We start from the raw sequence: 15,032 nt of genomic DNA, 5'->3' as shown, positions 1-15,032 counted from the left end.
ACTGCGGGACTGTGGACTCACTCACTGTATTACACTGCTGTGGGTTAACTTACTACATCGCTGTATTATACTGCTGTTGGGTTAACTTACTACATCTCTGTATTATACTGCTGTTGGGTTAACTTACTACATCGCTGTATTATACTGCTGTTGGGTTAACTTACTACATCTCTGTATTATACTGCTGTTGGGTTAACTTACTACATCGCTGTATTATACTGCTGTTGGGTTAACTTACTACATCGCTGTATTATACTGCTGTTGGGTTAACTTACTACATCGCTGTATTATACTGCTGTTGGGTTAACTTACTACATCTCTGTATTATACTGCTGTTGGGTTAACTTACTACATCGCTGTATTATACTGCTGTTGGGTTAACTTACTACATCGCTGTATTATACTGCTGTTGGGTTAACTTACTACATCGCTGTATTATACTGCTGTTGGTTTAACTTACTACATCTCTGTATTATACTGCTGTTGGGTTAACTTACTACATCGCTGTATTATACTGCTGTTGGGTTAACTTACTACATCGCTGTATTATACTGCTGTTGGGTAAACTTACTACATCTGTTGTGTTTGTTCAGCTGTTGAAACTGTGGAACACTGCAAGCAGGTAATAAGCATTGATATGTGCAGTAGTCAATGTCTTCATTTTTCATATTGAGGATAATAGCCACAGAAGAATGTTGTTTGTGATAGATTCAGACTCAGTGCAATTGCAAGCATGTACAAGTGCACAGGGTCTCAATATGTATCCATATGAACACCCTACTTACAATGCAAGCCCAATACGTTGCTACATTCTAAGTAGTAGTCTATGCCAGTGGATATAGTGGAACTCAGCCAGCCATGAATGGCAAGTCTGGCCTGGTTGTAGTCAGCAGATGTAGTAACAGCCCTGATCTGTTTTCAGTGCAGTCCTCTACACTGACACTAACTCAAATGAATGAGCCCAGATCTAATGCATAATGATACTCCAGACAGCCACGTCTGTCTGTCTGCTTACACCCACAGCCCATTAACGAGCTACTTTACAGTACACAGTGTACCTAGGACTCTCTGGGAGAACATATCTGTACATGCACAGAGAACATGCAGTGAGTGGATGTGTAGATATTTGCCTGTGCGTATGTGTGTGACGGGTGGATCTGTGTGTGTGTGTATGTGTGCCTGTGTCAGGTAAGTGTGTGTGTGCGCATGTGTGTGCCTGGAGCATGGGTGTGTGTGTGTTAGTAGAATTACAATGAGTCAGCCAAGGTTACACAGTTTGAATGTGAAATGGAAGGCCCTCTTTTGATGAGAAACATCTAGCTACGTGTTTGTTGGATGTAGAGGATATTGGTAATTACATGTTTGCTGGCAGTAGAGAGCTATTTCCACAGACCCTCTGCAGACAAAACAGGCCACAGATGTGTTGTCTACTGTAAGGTAGATTCCTCTCATAGTTACTGAAGAATGCATCTGGAAACGAGTGCCACAGAATTAGTTTTGGTTAGCAAACACGCTAAATGCTAATTGTAATCAAAAGGCTCGAACTTGCATTGGCACTGTTATTTTATTAGTTTGTGTATACTGAAACAATACACTGGAACTGGTATACAGACATTTTATTTTTTAACAAATTTGTTCACAAATGTTGTTTTATTATTCGTAATAATAATGAAATTAATTCTAACTAGAAAACCTGCAAGCACCATCAAAGAAAATAACCATAAAATCCAAGAAACTTGAGACTTGAGTGTATCCTACAAATAGACACACCACAATTAGAAAATAGAATTTCAATTGTAACCTTTTTTAAAATCGTTTTTTTTTTATATATAAAAAGCTAGTGCAAATACAATATTTTACACAAATTACAGAGTATGCACGCATATGGTAACAAAACAAAAGAAGAAAGGTTTTCTCTTTTCCCCGATACCAGCTCCTAACTATCTAAAGCCTGTACGCACTTCGTGTGGTTTCATATTTGATTGAGTAAGGTACAAACCATTTCCCCCTCTCCAAAGACCTCCACTTGATACAGGCCAGAATCCTCCGTGTCCACATCATGGACATACAATACCTAGATTTGGCTCAACATACTTTCACATTGACACTTTCTAACATGGCTCCTGCAATATTTCACATACAATTTACAATACTCTCTAAAAAATACCTTGATTTATACATTATCATTGGGGCCCTGAGTTTCTCCTGAATATGTGATCTGACCAGAGTTTTTCCTTTTCAAAGTCACATGGTCAGGGAAAACTCAAACCCCTAGTCATCTTGTCTGACTCTTCCTATATGCAATATGAACATACAGTTCACATATACAGTACCAGTGAAAAGGAAACACCTACTCATTCAAGGGTTTTTCTTTATTTATACTAGTTTCTACATTGTAGAATAATAGTTAAGACATCAAAACTATGAAATAACACATGGAATCATGTAGTAACCAAAAAAGTGCTATATTTTATATCTGAGATTCTTCAAAGTAGCCACCTTTGCCTTGATGACAGCTTTGCACACTCTTGGCATAGAAAATAGTAAACATAAAGAAAAACCCTTCAATGAGTAGGTGTGTCCAAACTTTTGACTGGTACTGTAGGTCCAACCATTATTATCACACTGTGGCCAATCTAGAGTTTCTTCATCTATGCCTTTTTCTGCCCAGTATCAAGTGAGCAAAAAATTAAAAACATCCTCCACGTCCTCCTCAATGGAGGAATTAATCTCATTACGACAACATCCTCAACACCTGTATACTAGGCCCTGGGACTAGAGCTCTGTCCAACATCCCCACTAGCACACGATTTAGAATGAAGCAAAGTATTGGGCATGTATCCTTAGTGGTATGCTAGTATTGACATGTGAACAAAGCCTAGCTACTACTGCAATGTTTTAAATACATTAGACCACTCCTTCCATTGGAATGACCTCTGTGTCTTCTTCCTAGCCCAAAGGCCAGCAGATGGAGACATTGAGTCATTTTCATCTTACCGTCCAAACGCATTGTATACAGCCGGAAATAAATGAGTATCCCTCGTTGACCGGTTCGTACCTGAAACATTCTCCATTCAGGCAGGAGAGGCTTTGGTATCCTCTTTAACTTTATTTAATGATGGGAAAAAGGGGGTAAATATGCATACCTTTTTCAACCACAATGCTTAATCCCGGATGGTGTGTCGTGTTCAGCCAATCAAGTTGAAACTATCAAAACAGGGTGCATCGCATTAGTGGAAACCAAGACTGTTCTCAGGGTAGACCTGGTTGTAGCTAGATGTGTTTGAGTCGAGTCAGGGACAATTTTTCCATTTTAGCTAACCTTAACCCTTTTCCTAACCTTAACTTAATTATCCTAACCCAGCCACGTTAATTCTCCTAACCTGCTACGAAAAGTAACTTCTGCTAGTCAAAACCGGCAGACCCGCCCTGAGAACAGCGTTGGTTTCCACTAATGCGATAAAGTGCTGCGTAATGTTAGGGGGGGGGGGGGGGCTGCTTCCTGCAACCTGATTGGCTGAACGGCATACACAACATCCGGGACTAATGTTTAGTCACCCTAGTGGTGTAAAATGGTCCGCATATTTCCCCATTCTTGTTTTAGTTACGAACCAGTCCACGAGGGATATTAATGTATTGTCGGCTGCATACAATGCGTTTGGACAGTAAGATGAAAATGACTCAATGTCGCCATCTGCCGTCCTTCTTCCCGTATCCTCGTACAATACAATCTGTTTACCTGTTTTGATTCGATCAACAAAATGAACTGGGGGAAAATACACATGAAAAACAACAACAGCAAAAAGAACCAAGAGGTTGGAAATGCGTAACAAGTTGTAATGAACACCCATTGTTTTCTCTCCCCCTCAACACCAGTTAAGAGATGACACTGTCCAACAGGGGAGTAGTAGGGAGTCGTGTGGTGTCGTGTCACTGGGCAGACACTAGGGGGAACTCCTGTTTCTACCATTACAGAACTCACCGCTACAAACTCACCTCTGTTTTTATTTTAGACCCTTTTATCAAACATTGTCAGTTAGGTTGAGGAGTGGGGACGTAGGGGCTTTGTCTTTTTGTGTGAAATATTATATTACAGAAGTACAATATCTTGTAGAGCATTCATTGGCAGCATTTAAAAAATCCTGGGACATTTATTTGCCCATTTCTTTAAGATATTTCAAGTCTTATTTTCTTATTTTCTTAAGAGGTGTGTTCTTACAGATCTCAAATACATACACTGACAGTTTGGATTGCTATAGAGGTCTGTGACAGACACGGGTTGGTGGTGATGGAGTACATCATCTATATAACATGAGTTGGTTGTTGGTTGGTTCTGATTGGCTCCGTCTCTCATCATGTCCAAGTTTGTCTTTGCCCACCTTGCCAGTCCTTGTGTTGTGTCTCAGCTCTCTGTGTGACTTGCAGCCTGCAATGCGGATGCCACTCTCCACTTACATCTACACATATGTCCAGGTTGACCAGCAGCCAAACCAAAGGTCGACGGAGAGAGTCCAACTCCCAGACATGTCTTTAGCCACAAGGCTGTGCATTCTGACCAGTAGACAACATTTACTGGACCCCAGCTGACAGAAGACCCTTTTCTGGACTTCAGCGTGTGTAGGGGTCAAAGGTGAGAAGTCAGAGAGCACAGAACAGGCCGCATCTCTGAGTGAGTGAGTGTCTGTCAGCTGGTCGTTATAGATAGAGTGGGATAAAGATAGATGTGCTGAATGATGGCCCTTCACTGCAGGACTAGGACAACCGGTGCCTCCTCACTAAACGTCCACACTAAGAGCACGTAGCCATCTCCAGCATATAACAGTACAATAAGAATCCTAATCATAATAATCCATATAATAAATTAGATTTATATATTTATTATATAAATATAATAACTAATTATGGTAATAACCCATATCGAACAGCCCACCAACATTAAATCGGGGGGGGGGGGGGGGGGACGATGGCGACTTAACCATTCTGGTTAATGGGCGTGTTGAAGTTTTCTATGCCTGAGTTGGTTTTCCAGCGGTACGGACATTTATTGACAAGACGTCAAACAACAGTCAAGTTTCAACAAAGGAATCCTGATTGAATTCTGTTCAGTTTAAACACAAAAAGGTGCCAAAACCATTCTCTTTTTTTTGCCAAGAAATAAACAAAAATAAAACAACAACATGTCAATAAACAATAAAAACAACAACACATGCCTTTTCTTTTCAAAATGCTGAAGCTCACACCAACATTCATTATATTTGTCATTTGTGCAAGAAGTAAATAAGCAATTTTTAAAAAAGACAACAAGGTCAGCTGTGTGTGCTCCTCCAATGAGGAGGCTTGTCACAAAGTCACATGAAACATTCCCCAAACAGACGTCCAATCACGTCTCCTGACAGAGTCGAGTGCTACAAAGGAGACTAAGACAAGGAAAAGGTCCTATTCCGAAAAGGTAGGTAAATAAAGAAAGCAAAAGTCTTTTATACAATAGGACCAAACTGAACACAAAAGAAAGAGGGTGCGTCCATGAGAAAGGTACTTCCTGGTTATAATGTGGAACCAGGAAACCCGCCTAGCGTCTTAGCTCGTTGGACCCAAGAACGTGCCGGACGCTAGGCGGGATGGAGCCAATAGAGGAAACACTACTGTTTACAACACGGCCATGTGCAAAAAACTGAATCCAAACAGTCTCCCCATTGTCTGTTTGTCTCTCTCTCTCTCTCTCTCTCTCTCTCTCTCTCTCTCTCTCTCTCTCTCTCTCTCTCTCTCTCTCTCTCTCTCTCTCTCTCTCTCTCTCTCTCTCTCTCTCTCTCTCTCTCTCTCTCTATATATATATATATATATATATATAATGAATGTTATACCTCTGGAAAGGCCTTGGTCTGAGATGAGGGTTTAGACACTAGACCTTTCCTCTGGGTTTAGAAAGTGCTGAAACAGTATCAAGTCTCCGCCGTTAGTCGGCTACTCTAAATGTGCATCTTTATTGGTTGGTTTTACAAAAGTGGTCCCCACTAATATATTAGGTTATAATAACTCTGTCAACTGTCTTTTCTCTCTGGACCTTATTGAGGGTTAGGGCTAGTGATCTCAAAGTCCATAGGAGAACACCACACACACGCAGTGACACACACACACACACATACGCACACAGAAAATAAACAACATCTGTATGAAAGGCTGCTGGGGACAACCTATCTCAAGTTTAAACAAAAACGTGTCCACACATATTTCCACATACCTGTATGCAACTAGCCTTAGGCAAACATGTCTCTCCACACGCTCACACAGCCGTTGACATGATGCAGATGAACAACACACAGTAGAAACTGGACAGAGGCCAAGAGTACTAACACAGAGCACACAAGTCTTTCTAAGGAAACAGGAATGTCTCCTTACTTCACCAGAAGCTGATAAACATTGTAAATCCACCTGAAAGCCAACAGCTCCCAGGGCAGGGAGACTTTCTATGTCAACACTACATACATACCTCTCTTCCACTGACATCATACTACTGCCATGTCACCTGTCCTTCACCTCTCCCTCACAACAACACAAACATACCAAGAATGGCTCTCCAATGACAAGCACAGTACACCTCTCCCTAGCCAGGCGCATGTCTCTGTCTTTCGATATCACTCATTATTTCTTTTTCTTTATCTCTATCTTACATCACTCTCTCTGACTGACAACTTTCCCGGACTGCAGAATGAATCATCGTTTAGTGTATCCAGACTCTTGACAGTCAGACTGTAAATGAACTTCTAGCTGGAGCGTTGACTGACAAAGCATTCCGTTTACTGAGGTCAAAGACATACTTCTACATACCGGTAGGCGTGCGTATGCTGCCAGCTTGACACACCAACACACAGGTAATACGCTCACTCAATCTCCATTCTTATCCACCCACTCTGCACTAAACCTTCCTGAGTTAAAGAAATCTGTCTAGTGTGAGGCAAATGAAATTGAAGACATTTTAGGGGCACAGTACATGGCTAACAAACATCAGACAGGGACAATGCTACATACACTTGGCACAACAATGGGAGAGAAAAAGTATAAACAAAGACAACTATTGCACATACAGTATGATTCCAAGGGCAACGGGAATCATTATCCTGATAGATAAGAACTGGGACTACCTGAACTAGAAATAAAAAACACAAAATAAAATAAAAATATAAGGGGTAATTGCCACAAGCTCTGCTGTCCCCTCCATCTAAATACTACTTTATTTTAACCTCACACAATTTTAGTACAACTTGAATACAACCTTATAACAAACCACTACATTGTATTATATATTAGGCTAAATCTCCTGACTGCATTCCCCTTACTTGTAGTCCTGGCCTCTAACATCTACCTGTCCTGCCCACTACGCCTCTCACCTCTCCAACTAACCTGACACACTTGTAGTCCTGACCTCTAACATCTACCTGTCCTGCCCACTACGCCTCTCACCTCTCCAACTAACCTGACACACTTGTAGTCCTGGCCTCTAACATCTACCTGTCCTGCCCACTACGCCTCTCACCTCTCCAACTAACCTGACACACTTGTAGTCCTGGCCTCTAACATCTACCTGTCCTGCCCACTACGCCTCTCACCTCTCCAACTAACCTGACACACTTGTAGTCCTGGCCTCTAACATCTACCTGTCCTGCCCACTACGCCTCTCACCTCTCCAACTAACCTGACACACTTGTAGTCCTGGCCTCTAACATCTACCTGTCCTGCCCACTACGCCTCTCACCTCTCCAACTAACCTGCCACACTTGTAGTCCTGGCCTCTAACATCTACCTGTCCTGCCCACTACGCCTCTCACCTCTCCAACTAACCTGACACACTTGTAGTCCTGGCCTCTAACATCTAGCTGTCCTGCCCACTACGCCTCTCACCTCTCCAACTAACCTGACACACTTGTAGTCCTGGCCTCTAACATCTACCTGTCCTGCCCACTACGCCTCTCACCTCTCCAACTAACCTGACACACTTGTAGTCCTGGCCTCTAACATCTACCTGTCCTGCCCACTATGCCTCTCACCTCTCCAACTAACCTGACACACTTGTAGTCCTGGCCTCTAACATCTAGCTGTCCTGCCCACTACGCCTCTCACCTCTCCAACTAACCTGCCACACTGCTTTGATTGTAAAGCTGACCTAATCAGACATTGCATCTCGGGTGAACGTGGCTTCCTGTATGTGTGTGTGTTTGTTTATTTTGTTTACTCCTAAAACAAGAAAAACAAACTGTGGTGAATCTCTGGGTTCACTTAACACTCATCTCAACATGCAAGCATCCCCACTGGAGCGTGAACACTGTTACTTAATATGTCTCTAACAGAAAATAAAAAGTGAGTGTGTGTGTGGGAACTAGAGAGCAAAAGGAAACTGTGCTAGTGGGAAGAAAAAGGCAGTTGCACATGTAAGGCCAGGCCATTGATAGAAGGTAGCTAGCGGTTGCTGAGGGTAAACTAACTAACTGGTTGCTGAGGTTCTAGAGAGGGTATGACAGAGGCTGGCTGGCCATGGATACCTGAACTAGTAGTCAGAGGTTAGAGGTCACTAGTGGGTGTAGCATCATGGGTACTTTCGTCCTTACTGGACAGTCTGTCACTGCATATGTGAAAATCTCCCTGAATGTTTTGAATGGCAGGCCGTGCAACTGCAACAACTTAATAGGAATTGAAAGTTGCTGAAATGACTAGGCGGGTATGTTAAAGGGGGTATGTGAAGGGGGTATGTGAGCCTGTATGTGTGTGTGTGTGTGTGTGTGTGTGTGTGTGTGTGTGTGTGTGTGTGTGTGTGTGTGTGTGTGTGTGTGTGTGTGTGTGTGTGTGTGTGTGTGTGTGTGTGGATGTGTGTGTGTGTGTAAGCAGCTCTTTATTTTGGTTCTAACATTGAGGGAGAAGGTTTTTATTGCAGAGAGCTTCTAGAAGGAACGATTGACATGTTATAGCTAGCCAGCCAGAGAGAGATGAGAGGAAAGGCTTTTAACTAGTGCGCTCTCTAGAGACACAGCTTCACCCCTCATCTGAGGCTGGCCATAAAAGGGAGGTATGAGAGGAGGAGCACTCTAATGGGTTATAATGTATGCTTGTTGTCTGACTATTGCTATTGGAAAGCAGCCCACACACAACTGCCATGATGCTATGCATTTGCACTAGAAAACATTACCTGAAAAGGTTTGAGTGGTGTGTGTGTCATTGTTTTGCTGTATTTTCCCATAATGAGAGTTTAGGAGGGGCAAGTCAGTCAGAACAATACTTAACTCAACCAGGGTCTCATTTTGGTTCAATGTGTATGAATGCAAAACCATATACAGATTCCATATCTTAATTTGAGCCAGTTTCACAGAGCAGGAAAATAATCCTGCAGCAAATTATACATTTTATGTAGATTATAATTAATAGATTGTTTTGTAGCGGTTGATACATTTTTCATCAGGGAAAATCAAGTCTGAAATTTGAAAGTGGAAATTACAAACGTAAGACGCATTTTTAAACCTTAAATACACTACAAGTTTGAATTTCTTGCTGTGCAGGGATACTCCTGCAACAACAAGATGATCAAATTTAGATACGGCATCTGTATCTAATGGTTAAAATACCTGCTATTTTACCCAGTTTGGTGAAGCTCTAGAAGGAACAGTCATTAATATACCCATCCTGCCCTTACAAAAAGACAAAAAGATTCTCACAAAAACACACACATCACACACATACATATACACACATACATATACACACACACACACACACACATGCACATATTCATGAACTACCTTTAGAATACATAATAAAACAATGCTATAAAAGAACAAATGAAGATGCACTGCCGTGGTGTTGATCTGAGAAACCCTGTTTTATTATAAAAAATAAAGCATTTTCCAACCTATACGTGGTATATACTCACTCACCATCACCCATCTGTCTTCATCCATCCATCCAAGTCACACATCCATCCGTCCATCACTACGCCGATCACCCGCATCCATCCTCCTATTTCACCACAGTCCACGTAGGAGTTGTTCTTAACCACAGATCTAGGATCAGATTGGCCTACACCAAAGGAGGCTGGTGGGAGGAGATATAGGAGGACGGGCTCATTGGAATGGATGGAATGAAATATATGGAACAGTATCAAACATGGAAACCACATGTTTGACTCCATTCCAACATTCCAGCAATTACAATGAATCTGTCCTCCTATAGCTCATCCCACCAGCCACCTCTGGCCTGCACCCACTTCTAACACTAACCATTAGCAGGATGAACTAAACATTTGAACCTAGAGCAGTAGTTAGAAGCAACTTCTACATACTTCTAGTTCTCTGCCACATCTTCTACCACCTGAACACACCTGAAAAACACGGCCAATCAGAGAGCTCAACAGGTGTACCTGCTGGTGGCCCCGCCCCCGGCTCCACAATGTCTCTCAACCAAACACGCAACAAGTGGGCGGGACTTGGAGATGCCACAGGTGTGGTCCAATGAGGAGCAGAGCAGAGAGCATTGGAGACAATCAGCATGGATCACACTTGTTAAATAACTGCTACAATTCAGTAAAATGGGGTTTCAGTTCGGTGTGTATGTGCAACCTAGCTGAAAACATAGTTCTGTCTGAAATGGCATCCTATTCCCTATATAGTGCACTACTTTTGGCCAGTGCACTGTATAGAGAAAAGTATATTTTGAACACAGTCAAAAAGTAATGTCACCCAACTGACTACCTCTCCAGATGTGCAAATTGCAAGATTCTCTTAAGTAGAACTCCAAAAACAGAAACACTGGACATTTTACATTGGATATATCATATTAAGTTATATGATATTTCTATACACATATACAAACACACGTACACACACGCCAACAAACACACTGCACAGAGCACTGAGACTAACTATCATCTTCGTCTGCTACTCAAATATCTTGGCTTCTCTACATCATCAAGGGGAAATATCTATGCCACAACAGTATTTATATACATACTAAATGTATATCAACAAGTATGAAATACATACAATCCTCTCCTTTAGGAAAGTGCCTGTCTGTGTGGGTACTGTATTCCGTGTGTGTGTCTGTGTGAGTGTGTGTGCTCTTGTGAGTGTGTGTGCCCTAACACATACCTGCATTCATGCACACTTGCATACATACATTATGTATATGACGCCCTTCACAAATTCTGTGGCCAGAACGTCTATAACTGTCTCTCAATCTCGTCCACAACATACCTGGACATTCCCACAATTATTCCCATTCTTTACCCATTCTTCTTTTGGATTTCATTGACATTTGATATCCTTGACAAGGCAGTTTATGTGTCAAAAGGTACATTTTTTGACCGCACACATATTTTGAAAAGCATGTTTTGATTTGAGTAAAGTGCCTCAACAAAAAGCACTCTCTGATATTATACCTTCTTCCATATTCCTCTTCTCTCTTTCCCTCCCTCCCCTAACTGGCACTCACTCCATCACATGTCACATTCATCCCTTTCAAAGGTTGTGTGACCCCAAGACACCAGGACATCAACATGACCCCCTTCATCGTTCAAAAGTGCTGCTGCCACAGAGTTCTACTTCTTCCTTAAGTCAAAATAACAAAAACATACAGTACTGTGTTAATGAAGAGATCAATAATAATAATAATGTAATAATAGTTGTGATATCATCAGTTGGTGAGTGTGACAGGTGTGCAAATGAAAGTGCTTCAACACAACATCCTGTCCCTCTCCTCTCTAAAGACTCAACACTGACTTTCTGACAGAGTCCAAAATGGCAACCTATTCCTTACATAGTGCACTATTTTTGATCCGGGCTCATAGAAATAGGGCCTTGGTCAAAAGTTGTGCACTATGTTGAAATAGGGTGCCACTTTCTTTCTGCCTCTCTCTCCATAAGATCAAAAGGTCGCACCAAGTAAAAGGATGGAGTATAATCATCTTCCTATTTTCATAGTTCATTTCAACCCAGTGTGACTGCAAATGTATGCATCATTAGGGTATAAAGGAATAACATAGACATTTAACTTTACCACCTTGGTTCAAACTATACGTACATAAATGTGACCCCTGATCTCAAAGTTCTAGACAATCATCAAATATATCATTATCAACTCACTGGGCAAGATAGGATGAAAGGTCAAAATTGACAAGCAAAACTAAATTAAAAAGTTAAAATAAAAATGTTTCAATAACAAAAATAATAACATAATGAGATCAGTGTCAGCAAAACATAACAAAGGAAGGAAGAGTTCCCTCTTTCTAGAGGCACACTGGCGCCGCTCGATGACCTCACCTGGCTAGACTGGCGTGCAGGATGACATCACCTAGCTAAGTGGTCGAGATGCATGAGTGTCGAGGCTTCCGGTGACCCCTTGTTTTTGATTAGATGTGTTGTCATGAGGGTTTAAAATGGTTACAGACACTGTTTGAACTGTCTTATCTAAAGACGTCTTGAGTCACTTGGGATAAATGACATCATATCAACTCAGTCTGCCACCATGGCAACTGGGTGGCGTCGAGAGTGATTAAGTCCAGACCCCCTGAACACTCGTCAGTAGTGCCTGTATCAGGAAGTGACATCACAAAGGAAGTGACATCACTCACGGGTCTACATTACACCCGTTTAGTCATGCCCCTAGCCGCGATCGGAAAGCTAACTACATGTTTTATTCATTTTATGTATTTGTCCACCTGCAGCCGTCACATGACCAGAGAGGTATCACGCAGTGCTCTTGTGTGCCACAAAACCACCAATAAAACATCTACAAAACTTCACAAAACCCCTCGCCCAGAGATTTGTGGGGGGAAAAAAACTAAACAATTGCACCGTTTGCTTGTTTACCTAATATCGAACGCATCTATTACAATGTTATTACCAACTTAACTTAATGTAAGGTGATAACATGTAAGTACTGTGTAAAATTTTGCCTACAGTACAGAAATCCGGGTAGAAAATAAAAACAAGAAAACAATCTAAAATTAACATTTCATGTGGGCTTTCTTTCTTTCTTTCTTTTTCGAATCTCCATCCAATCCCATATTTCAATTAACAGTCTTGTTTAAATCTCCTGCCTTCACTACTTGCCTATATTTGACCTGCCTTCGATGCTGATCTTTACCTCCTGAGTGATAAAGGAAGGTTTGGGCAGAGTCAACGGGGGCTCCTTCTCGCTCCTCTCCACCTTACGGCCCTCGGGGGCCGACCACCTCCTCTTGCGACTCACCGGCTTGGCGGCACCACCACAAGATTCTGAATCTCCAGGCTGGCCTCCTTTCGAGTTGGCCTCTCCCCCGGCGCCGAACCTCAGTTCCCCATTCTCTGAGGCGATCTGAACACCTCCACCTACTCCAACCACCACTCTCCCACATCCACTCCTGGAGCCTCTCTGGCCCACCCCGTTCTCCTGCTCCCCGTGCCTGGCTGACCTGGAGGATTTGAGGGGGCCGTGGATGGAGCCCATATTGCAGCTGGTAGTGATCTCAGTAGCCTGGTTCTGGGTCTGCTGGGTCTTCTTCAGGGAGCCGTTCCTCAGGTTCTTCAGGGTGAGGGAGATGCAGACATCCCCTACTGAGAGCTTGGTGCAGGGTAGTTCTAACAGCTGAGTGGTCCGGTCCGGGCAGCACGATGACCAGCCCTGGCCGAATACGAAGAAGGGATACTCCACCAGCACCTCCACACTCACCTAGAGGATTGAGGAGACGAGAGAATGAGAGATCGAGAGAGAGAACAGACAGTAGAAAAACAAGTTAAACATCAGACATCATATACATGAACTCAGAGAAGAAACTACCTCAAAAGAAAAAATCTGAAAAGCACAGAAGATGAGAAGAGAGAAAAGAGATAAGAATGGAAGTCTTTGATACAGTAATGCTCTGAGGCTGTCCATGTTTCAGAGACAGAGAATGGGGGCAGATAGACAGAAGCTGGTTCGAGTGGTTGGCTGAACCGGAGAACAGACATGAAAAAGATGAGATTTTAACAGAGCCCCTGAGAGAGAGAGACAGAGGGAGAAAGACATTGAGAGACAGAAAGAATAAAAGAAAGAACAAAAAGATAGATGGAGAGAGAGAGAGAGAGAGAGAGAGGTGGAGAGGTGGAGAGGGGGAGAGACGGTATATATATATATATATATATATATATAATATGACATTTGTAATGTCTTTATTGTTTTGAAACTTGTGTGTGTGTAATGATTACTGTTAATTTTGATTGTTTATTTCACTTTTGTATATTATCTACCTCACTTGCTTTGGCAATGTTAACACATGTTTCCCATGCCAATAAAGCCCCTTGAATTGAATTGAATTGAATTGAGAGAGAGAGAGAGAAAGAGAGAGAGAGAGAGAGAAAGAGAGACAGAGACAGAGAAAGAGAGAGAGAGATTTGAAAAAAACAGATCCATGACAATCCACATGTGGTCATATATACAGCTAGCTGAGTAGCTCACATTCTAGTACTTCATCTTTAAACTCCTTTGAACCTCCTACACATGTCATGATTCCTCATCATCTTCACACACTGAGAAGGTGTGTGGAAGAAGTCTTATGTTGTTGGAGCAAGCTTTGTTGTCGCGTGTAATGTGGATATACAGTGCCTTGCGAAAGTATTCGGCCCCCTTGAACTTTGCGACCCTTTGCCACATTTCAGGCTTCAAACATAAAGATATAAAACTGTATTTTTTTGTGAAGAATCAACAACAAGTGGGACACAATCATGAAGTGGAACGACATTTATTGGATATTTCAAACTTTTTTAACAAATCAAAAACTGAAAAATTGGGCGTGCAAAATTATTCAGCCCCCTTAAGTTAATACTTTGTAGCGCCACCTTTGGCTGCGATTACAGCTGGAAGTCGCTTGGGGTATGTCTCTATCAGTTTTGCACATCGAGAGACTGAATTTTTTTCCCATTCCTCCTTGCAAAACAGCTCGAGCTCAGTGAGGTTGAATCGAGAGCATTTGTGAACAGCAGTTTTCAGTTCTTTCCACAGATTCTCAATTGGATTCAGGTCTGGACTTTGACTTGGCC

At 42.1% G+C, this 15,032-nt stretch overlaps 1 pseudogene; it reads right to left on the bottom strand.

The window, feature by feature from the left end:
• Positions 1-1,545: 1,545 nt before the first annotated feature.
• LOC135551912 (ataxin-1-like) overlaps positions 1,546-15,032 on the bottom strand; it is a 211,189-nt pseudogene continuing 197,702 nt past the window's right edge.

The sequence above is a fragment of the Oncorhynchus masou genome, chromosome 13 (assembly GCF_036934945.1).
Source record: "Oncorhynchus masou masou isolate Uvic2021 chromosome 13, UVic_Omas_1.1, whole genome shotgun sequence".
NCBI classification, from domain to species: Eukaryota; Metazoa; Chordata; class Actinopteri; order Salmoniformes; family Salmonidae; genus Oncorhynchus; species Oncorhynchus masou.
Note: the sequence above shows the minus strand (reverse complement) of the source record. Positions and strands in the feature narration are given on the sequence as shown.